Genomic DNA, 10,848 nt, shown 5'->3' with positions numbered 1-10,848 from the left:
ACACAAAAGAGGGATGAGTACAGGGAGAATACAAAAGCAAACAAAACAAATATTCCATTGCTCCCTGGGCCGACTGCTGTGGTTCTGTTTTTTTCAATAATATTTTAAGGATTCTTTTAGCATTTATTTAATGTTCTTTGCATCTTTCTGGAGGTTTTGGAACGTAGAGAATTCACATTTAAGGTCTATTTTGTGCTAACACCAATCTTTAAAAATTGGTACAAGATATACCATCTCATCACGACATTTAGAACATTGCTTGCATAGCGTTGCTAGCCATGTTGCTGTGCTGGACAACTGGCAGTCACAACCCATGATGCTAAAGGTAAATATCTGAGGTGGACAGATACTGACAAACTTGGGGAATTTCTGCATTAGATTTCAGAATTTATGTAATAGTTCTTTTGACTTCATCTTTGGTTAATAATTTGATTGCAATGACTTAAGGGAAATGTTTGCTGTTTTGACTTTTGCTTATTTTACCTGATTTACATTTCATCTCCTGACCTCTGTTTAAAATAAATCTCTGCCTCTTCCCTCCAAGACATTACAGTGACTGGCTCAACTACTCGCCAATTCAGTTTCGCCAGTAACCACTCCTTTGTCTCTCCATCTCTCTCTATAGCACACTCTCTATGTCCTGTCATGTATTTTTCCCCTACCAGTAAGTCCTTGTCAACTAACCTCTCGACTTTAGACTTAATCTGTCCCTGACCTAAGGTTTCTTTGAACTCCATAAGTGAAGTCACTTATTATAAAGTCTCACTACAGCGCCGCTTGGTGTCCAGGATGACCAAAACACCAGTGAGCCTTTGGCCATACTTAAAGAGTCGATCAACTTAAGTAACCTCTGAAAATCACTGATTCATTTCTTGACAGCACTACAACTTAAAGGACTCCATTTCCCAGCTGCCCTGAGGGTATTGCCCTGATTGGACATGTGAGGAGAACGCAGGTGCTGCTGGGGACAAAAGGGACTGGCGAGAATCTTAAAAGGGAGCTGAATCTATACTAATAAAAGGCAAAGCTCTTACTGATTCACTGATTAACTGACTAACTGACTCACTCACTCACTCATCACTAATTCTCCAACATTTCCGTGTAGGTAGAAGGCTGACATTTGGCAGGCTCATTCCTTACAGGTTACCTACAAAAGTTAAGCAGGTTTCATTTTGAAATTCTACGCGTAATGGTCATAACGGTCGACAACGTTCGCCATGTTAAACTTTCTTATTTATGGTAGGCCTATTCACATCTCTCTGCTGATTACTGCAGCCTTTTTATTTAATCCACGGGTTCTCCGCTGTTTTATTGTTCATTTATTACGATTATAGTTATTGTGTAGGTATTTTAGACTTAGTTTACATTGTTCAGGTACCCATTTCCTTTATCGTTCCAACCGTACCCCCATTAACATGTCTATCGAGGTGATCCCCATCGATCAAAGAACTGTCACTTAACGAGTGGTTTCCATACCCAGAGATGCCGCCTGCCTTTTACATTCTCTGTGTTACATATTGCACGGCCATATCAGGCTCACTCTTGATATCTGGAGGAACATTGTGTCTTATGTATTGAACTAGCAAAATACCCGCGCTTCGCAGCGGAGAAGTAGTGTGTTAAAGAAGTTATGGAAAAGAAAAGTAAACATTTTAAAAATAACATAACCTGATTGTCAATGTAATTGTTTTGTCACTGTTATGAGTGTTGCTGTCATCAAGGATTTGATTATCATTATTTCTTTCAATCAGGTTCGTATTTGGAGGATGTGTTGTGTTCAAGTTACATTCCGTGTTTGTCAACCGTTGTAAAGATAACAGGTTTCATTAATCGAAGTGTTCACTACCCAAATCGAATGTATGATGTTTAACAGGCATTCTCGGTATTAACTTGTGCTAAACGTACCATGGTGTGACGTAAGGGGAACTGACTGTAAAGAGGCAAGGAGGCGTGAATTTTGAACGAAAAGGGAGAAGACAGCGAAGGAGTGGAAAAGTGAGAAGGAAAACTGGTTATATAAAGAGCTAGGAAGGTGAATGGAAAGAAGCAGCCAGCGGTAAAGCAAGGAAGACTCCGTAATAAGGACGGTTGGGTGCACATAGAAGGTGTAACAATAAGACTGTTAAGCCTTATGATAATGTTCCCGCACAGAGGGTTTAGAGAGACACACTGGGAGAAGTATAGAATAGGGAAGCCCGTGTGACTGTTCTGCTGTTCTCCTTCGACAGTTCTGTGGCTCTGCATACTTGTATGCACCTCTCTAAAGTCAGTTTGTCTTCTCTCAGTAATCTTTTTTGCAAACTTGCATCACTGGTTCTGCACACAATTCGGTCACGTATAAGGGAACTTTTAATCTCCCTGAAATTTCATGTGCCTGCTAACACTCTCAGATCTGTGATGTAGTTGTCTATATTTTCACCCCTTGCCTCATTTCTTGAAAAAAATCTGTACCTCTCTACAATTTCGTTTATTTTCGGGTTGCAATGTTCATCAGATTTACATATCATCAAGCTCATGGTTAACTCATCAGGGGCCTCATGTATAACGCCGTGCATAGAACTCGCACTATAACATGGCGTAAGCACAAAAGCCGAAATGTGCTTACGCACAGAAAAATCCAGATGCAGGAATCTGTGCGCATCTAACTTCCACGCTCTTCCGCTACATAAATCCCGATCAGCGTGAAAACTAATGCTCGTGCACGCGCATTATGTAACGCCCCAAATCCTCCCAGAATTACGCCTATTTGAATATGCAAATCAATATAAATCGCCCTTAAGCGCAGCCTTCTGTGAAAAGACAATAGGAAAAGCACGGGGAAAATATAAGAATTTCAGCGAATACCAAGTGGAGGCAAAGGAAAAACATACTATTTGTTCAAATAAACCGTGGTATAATCAACAAAAGGAAGTTGATCGAGTGACATAGCGTGTTGGAAAAACTTGAAAGTTCACATTCACAAAATCGCACAGTGCCGGAAATAAAAAAGAAGTCACATATCAAAGTTGCCGTGAAAAGAAGAGTTGTAGCCCACCGTCTGAGTGTCATATGAAAGTTTATTAGGTACAGAGAAAAAGGCACACGGTGGGGAAAAAGCACAAATGCCAACTTCAATCTCGACATTTCCACTTTAATCACGTAGTTTATTTTGTCATTTAGTAGAACATTAGAAACTTCATCTTAAAATCGTTTAATTAACCAGTTTCTCAAATCACATCGTAATTAAAGTAGCACGCTAAATGCTTTGTTTTGTATTTGATCTTCTACTCGTATGTGATCTATGTGTGTGAATCACTACTTGCTTCTTAAACTGGCTCTCTTCCTCCAACTGGACACAGAGTCCATTACATTTGTGATATTACAGCTCTCTGAATAACTAAAATACTGAGATGTATACGTGATATCATTTTCATGATGATAGGAGCTAAAGCACATTATTAAACATGTGTTTCATAAGCCTCGTGCTCATGACAAGCATTTAACTTTTGTCGAAATTGTCGCTGCTTTTAGCTGTGTTGTTATTTTCTTTCTGTTTTATATTCAATATATATTACGTGGCGCCCAAGAGTCCTTGCTTTTCTTTCCCCAAGTAACCGATCGCCATACAATCAGCTCTGTAATAGGCGTTAAGCCATCTGTAAGCTTAGCCGATTCTTCAAAACGCTTAAAGAACATTGAAATATCTTCGTAGTACATGTTTAATTATTCTATCCTTCACGACACTCCCAGTGAAGAATATAGATTATTTAAATGAAGTTAAAGTTTTATCTGTATAATTTAACAAACATATTTTGCTGCATTTCACCTTAAAAATGATATCGTCATCATATGTAAATACGCACTTTATAAAGTGGCCCAGGTTGTGAGATATTATAACTGTAGTGCAAGTTTACAGTGGGGTGATTGTACTTATAAGTACAAACAGTTCTACAAGGAGCAATTGATTGAGTGCATTTAAAGTTCTTGGGATTAAACTGTTTCTGAACCGCTAGGTCTGTACAGGAAAGGCTTTAAAACGTTTTGCAGTGGCTGAGACAGCGTGTCCATGAAACTGTATACCAATAATTCTCTTTACGATCAGCTGCTGCTGTGATTCACACTCAGATACAGTGATATAAATACTCCGAGTCGTGCAGTGAGAGTAATATGGAAAAAGATGATCCGCTGTGGCAACTCCTAACGGGAGGAGATGAAGGAAGAAGAAGAAGAAGAAGAAGAAGAAGAAGAAGGAGAAGTGAGAGCAGTTATGGTATTGGAATACTATGGCTGTTCCCTGAACCATTATATTGTTACGAGTTAATTACAATCAGATGCATTACACTAATAAACAATATGCGGTTAGTTTCGTTGTATTTATAAAGCCGCGTCAGGAAAATAAGGTGTAACCACACAAGAACAGTACCATTGCTTTGACGCTGGGTGCCGCCAGTTTGCAAAACCGAGCGGAGAACTTGCGTACGACAAGGCATGAGGTACCGTAGAAAAGTGCGTGGCTTTACGCCAAGTGTAGGTTTTATACATCGCGATTTGAACGTGGAAAAGTTCTTACGCAACATTTCTGTGCGTACGCACCGTTTATACATGAGGCCCCAGGTCTTACATCACTGGTCAGCGCCTGACACAATTCTCTGCCACTCTCTCCAATAAGATAAAAGAAAAATCTGACTTTAGTGTTTTCCTCTGCCTCCGGCATTGCAAGTTCTGTGTATAATCTTCCATGTTCTCCATGACTTCGCCAGGTCTTTAGCATCAAGGCTTTAAATCCTGCGTCTTCTCATTAAACTTGTATCTCGCGAATATCTCGCACGATCTTGCGATGTCCACGGCTTTATTTAATTTTAGCTCAGACCCGGCACTTAAAAGTTTCTCTTGCACTTTCACTGAGTTTGTGCCAAACACTAGTCTATCCCTGACCATCTCATCTTTGTTTGCATACGCACAGTCCTTCACCATCATCCATCCATCCATCCATTTTCTAACCCGCTGAATCCGAATACAGGGTCACGGGGGTCTGCTGGAGCCAATCCCAGCCAACACAGGGCACAAGGCAGGAACCAATCCTGGGCAGGGTGCCAACCCACCGCAGGACACACATAAACACACCCACACACCAAGCACACACTAGGGCCAATTTAGAATCACCAATCCACCTAACCTGCATGTCTTTCACCAGCAATTTTAACTCCGTTAGAAAGTGATTAAAAGTCTCGTTTATACCCTGCGTCCTCTCAGTAAACTTGTATCTTGCGAATATCGTATTCGTCTTAGGCATGACAAACGCCAGCGGCAGCGTGTCTATGAACTTAATTTAAACTTAAGCTTTACACCTTGCTTTCCTATTCGTTTGCATAAGCACAGTCCTTCACCAGGAATTTTAACTCTACTAATACTAATGTAATTGAAACAAACCATGAAACTCAAACCGATTATGACAGCAGCAATCCAAGCTGAGAGATCACAGACAAGATTACTTTTCACATGGCCATCTGTACGTTGCATTGCTCAAGAGTAAGCTCAGCGCACAGCTTGGTCATATTACAACCGAAGGGCCGAACTGACAACGTGGAATACAAAGAGATCCTTAACAAATAATTATTGGTATATTTTCCCTCAGTTTAAAAAGGTTTACTTTTCTTCTTAATAAAAATTTTAAGGCAGTACTTCGCCGCTGTGAAGCACGGGTATTTTGCTAGTTTTTGCTAGTCATTTTTATCCTGGATCATGAAACCTGTAAGGATGTATGGACTGTCTCGTGCCTGCCTGTCGTGTGAGATGTGTTAGATTGGTCATCATACGTCATCGGAGGGAGCGCTCCCCAGATCTCTTCACCCCTCACCGCATCAGGACTACCCGTAGGACTGTTTAATGAATTACTTACAGAAGGATTGTCATGGATTGTCATCTTTTCTTTCATTCCACTTCATTCTCTGCCATTCCATTTGGACTGTTTATGGACTGAGACATTAGTGTTCGTTGTTAGATGTTTATTGTTGTGCTAGTTGTGAGGAAAAGGGAGGGTTAGCTGTTTATTTGTTGTTTGTGTTTTTGTTCCATTCAATATACTGCATAGTTATTTATTTGATTTGCTGTTAATTCGTGTCTATGTGTGTGAGTAGTGCGAGTCGGGCCAAGGCTGGGTATGTTCCTGGGATCCCCACCAACAAAATAATCACCAGACACCACAAGTTAAAGTAGTTAGTAGTAGCTCACACAGGAAATATATCTGTTCTCATTCAATTAGACTTGAGTGCAGACGTTCGACACCTTGGACCACAGAGTTCTTATTAATCGTCTTAGTAATTGGTGGTCTCTCTGGTAATGTCTTAAATTGATTTGTCTTATTTAGCACGAAGGACATTTTTTACTAGTTATGGTGATTGTAGCTCAAGGATCCATGATATTTTAGCGTTATTATATTTTTGTGTGCACTATTACTTTCAATTTACATGTTCCAATTAGGTCAGATTACCTAAAAATGCAAGGCAAGCTACCACAGTTATGCAGACAACACCCAGGTTTACTTATCTATAGCAACCAAAAACCCTGACTGTCTGTGCCCTCTGATCCAATCTTGTATTACTGAATGGATGGAGTCATTTTCTTAAGCTAAATACTGTAGAGAAAAAAAATAGAAATTTTAGTTGTTGGGACCCTGTAATTAGGATGTAGCGGGTTGGATAATGGATGGATGGATGGAAAAAAAAAATGGAAAAAGTGAAGATGTTAGAAATAAACTTGACCTCTTGGCACTAAAAGTCAAGGTGGAAGGTAGTATTTGTCGGAATTTAATTGTATCTGGTCCCTTACCAAGATTATATAGAGGGGATGTGATTTATAGTAGATTGCATTCCTTTCACTGCTGGCTAGAAACCTGGTGTGCAAATAAAAGCATAGCGTTTGTGAACAATTGGGATGATTTTTGAGAAAGGCCTGGATTTTTCAGAAGAGATGGTCTTCATCCTAACTGGAGGGGATCTTATGTATTATCCCAAAATATGGCAGCAAAACTGCCTGGTTGACTGATTAGAGCACCATCCAGGCTGCAGTCATGTGATCTTAAATCACAGACTGTTGTTTATCCCACCTGTTATTTTCCTGAAGCTGTTACCCATAATCCCTGCTGTGGGGCATCCAGTAAATTTAGTCTTGATACAAACCTTAAATTAATTGATAACCAAAAAATAAGGTGTATAATTAGACCAAGGGATAAAACCAGACACTCCACCAGGGGCATCTGTACTAGAAATTTAATTCAAATTAAAACAAAAAATATATCAGCAGTTCAGAAAGAACCATGCAGTTTTAAATGCTGTTTATTGAACATTTGCTCTCTTGGCACTAAAGCTGTTTTGGTAAATGATATTATATTAAGTACAAAATCTGATCTGTGTCTTCTTACTGAAACCTGGCTTAGTAAATGTGACACTGTTCCCTAGCTGAGGCGTCACCAGATGGATACTCGTTCCTTCATAAGTCTAGAGATTCTGGTCGAGGAGGAGGCCTTGGAATAATTCATTGTAACAAAATGCAAATCACTCCTAAAAATTTAGGCAACTTTACATCCTTTGAGGCATTCATTTTAAATATTAAAACAGATTCCAACACAATTATAGTGCTAGTCTACAGACCACCAGGGCCATATTCATTGTTCATGACTGAATTTAGCAACCTTCTGTCTGATTTGGCTATAAATTATGATCACGTAGTTCTGATGGGGGAATTTTAATGTACACATTGATGTGGAAACTGACACTTTTAGCAAATGTTTTACTTATTTGTTAAATTCAGTAGGATTTTGTCAGATTGTCAAAGGTCCAACTCATAATCATAACCATACATTAGATTTAATTATAACTTACAAAGTTGAAATTCAAAATTTAAATATTACTCCATTAAATGTAGTTATTTCCGATCACTTCTTAATTAAATTTGATTTAGTTCTGCCCATGCCAGCACTCGCAGATTAAAACAAAGACAGTGCGACATCTAGATTGTAATTCTGCTTCAAAATTTATAGATACCTTGAGTAAGTCGAGTGTAATTGTGGAAAACCATTTAGATCAGTTAACATCAAATGTAAACGTGGAAAACAATTTAGATCAGCTAATATCACATTATAATGTGACCTTGAGAGATGCTCTGGACACAGTGGCTCCCCTAAAACAAAAGTGATCAAAGCACATAGAAACTCTCCCTGGTTTAATGAAAATACTCGAGCTCTTAAATTAGAGTGTCGAAAACTGGAGCGCAGATGGAGAACAACAAAGCTACATGTCTTTCAAATTGCATGGACAGAGAGTGTAATAAATATAAAAAGCCCTCTTTAAAGCTCGCTCAGAATACTATTCTACATTAATAGATAGCAATAATAAAAATCCTAGGGTACTTTTAGAGCAGTGGCTAAATTAACAAATGGGAATTCAGATCAACAGTGCAAAATACCAACAGATATTAGCAGTACAGACTTTATGAACTTCTTCAATGAGAAAATTAAAAATATAAGATCCCAGATCTCAGCATCACAGTACAAACCAAATACTAGCTTAGCAGACCCTGCACATTGCATTCAGCACTTTAATAATTTTAATCCTGTAACTCACCAGGAAGTCTTAACTTTAATTACTAAAATGAAGCCCACTACTTGTTCCCTAGATCCAGTGCCAACAAAACTAGTAAAAGTGCAATGGATGTTCTTGCAGCCTATTCTAACATTATCAATAGTTCATTACTGCATGGCACAGTACCTGATGCACTAAAAGTGTCAGTCATTAAACCTTTACTTAAAAAGTCAGACCTAGACCCACACATACTAAATAACTATAGGCCTATTTCAAATTTACCATTTCTCTCTAAAATACTAGAAAAAGTCGCCAGTCAGCTTCAGTCACACCTTACGCATTACAATTTATTTGAGAAATTCCAGTCTGGCTTTCGCACTGGTCATAGTACAGAAACGGCACTAACACGGGTTGTAAATGACATTCTGATATCCTCTGATGAAGGAAATTCCACTGTAATTATGTTGTTGGACTTAAGTGCAGCATTTGACACCATTGACCATTCTATTTTACTGCACAGGCTAGAAAACGATGTTGGGCTTACAGGCCCGTGCTCGCTTGGTTCAGTTCTTATTTATCAAATCGATTCCAGTATGTACAGAAATGTGCAGACAGTACTCCATCATTATACACAGAAGTTCAATATGGTGTCCGCAGGGCTCAGTACTGGGACCTTTACTGTTTTCACTTTACATGCTTCCACTGGGATCTCTCATTAGGAAACATAATGTTAATTTTCACTCGTATGCAGATGACACCCAGTTATACCTTTCATTTAAATCAAATGAAGTTTCTCCGATGTTGTCTTTAATTAGTTGTGTTAGTGAATTAAAGGAATGGATGAATGAGAACTACTTGTCTTTAAATACAGATAAAACAGAGATGTTAATTGTTGGAGGGAATGACGCTGATCACAGCAATATTTTGTCGTCATTTAACTCAGTTGGAATCCCAATTAATTTTACTGAATCAGCCCGCAATCTAGGAGTTATCTTTGACTCTAGCATGTCATTTAAAGCATATTACAAAGTCGTCCAAAACATGTTTTTCCATCTTAAAAATGTTAGGAAATTAAGGCGCTTTCTAAATAAACAGGATTGTGAGAAATTAATTCATGCATTTATCTCTAGTAGGATTGACTACTGCAATGCGGTGTTCACTGGCTGTTCAAACTGTTCTCTATACAGCCTCCAGTTAATCCAAAATGCGCTGCAAGAATTATTACAAGAACAAGAAAATATGAACACATAACCCAGTTCTTAAATCTTTACACTGGCTCCCAGTTAAGTTTAGGGCAGATTTCAAAATCCTCCTTTTAACATATAAAGCATTAAATGGCCAAGGTCCGCTTACTTGTCTGAACTTATCATGACTTACAAACCTGAGCACATTAAGATCTCAAGATGCCGGTCTGCTTAGGATTCCAAGGATTAATAAAATAACAGTGGGAGGTCGAGCTTTTAGTTACAGGGCCCCTAAACTGTGGAATGGTCTTCCTGCTTCCATAAGAGATGCCCCTTCAGTCTCAGCCTTTAAATCCCGGCTGAAGACTCACTACTTCAGTTTAGCATATCCTGACTAGAGCTGCTGATTAACTGTACATACTGCATCTCTGTTGTTAGTCATTAGCACTAAAACATAAGTAACATGATAATTATATTTGAATACTAACCCTCACCTATTCTGTTTCTTTCTCGGTACCCAAATGTGGCATTGGTGCCACGCCCACCTGCCAAGTTGTTTGCCTGCCTATGGTAAAGTCATCCCTGATGGAGGATCACAGGAATCATGGGAAAGAGGGGTCCTTTCATCGGAGCAACGTTTCAGCCGTGGCATGGCCAAATGGGGAGGCAGCTAGATGGATGAGGTCTCCAGGACTCTAAAAATATCCAAACCTAATTATGTCATATCATCTACTGTTAAACCGTACTTCTAAAATTTTTATTATTATGCTGTCTTAAGGAATTGTTCTGTTCTGTGTATTGTATTGTATTGACCCCCTACTTTTGACACCCACTGCACGCCCAACCTACCTGGAAAGGGGTCTCTCTTTGAACTGCCTTTCCCGAGGTTTCTTCCATTTTTCCCTACAAGGTTTTATTGGGAGTTTTTCCTTGTCTTCTCAGAGAGTCAAGGCTGGGGGGCTGTCAAAAGGCAGGGCCTGTTAAAGCCCATTGCGGCACTTCCTGTGTGATTTTGGGCTATACAAAAATAAACTGTATTGTATTGTATTATATAGTACTGATCAGAGTCCTTGATCACACCTAAGTTACACATTAACAAGAGTACT

This window comes from Polypterus senegalus, chromosome 9, assembly GCF_016835505.1.
Source record: "Polypterus senegalus isolate Bchr_013 chromosome 9, ASM1683550v1, whole genome shotgun sequence".
Lineage (NCBI taxonomy): Eukaryota > Metazoa > Chordata > Cladistia > Polypteriformes > Polypteridae > Polypterus > Polypterus senegalus.
The sequence above is the reverse complement of the archived record's forward strand: the minus strand, read 5'-3'. Positions refer to the sequence as shown.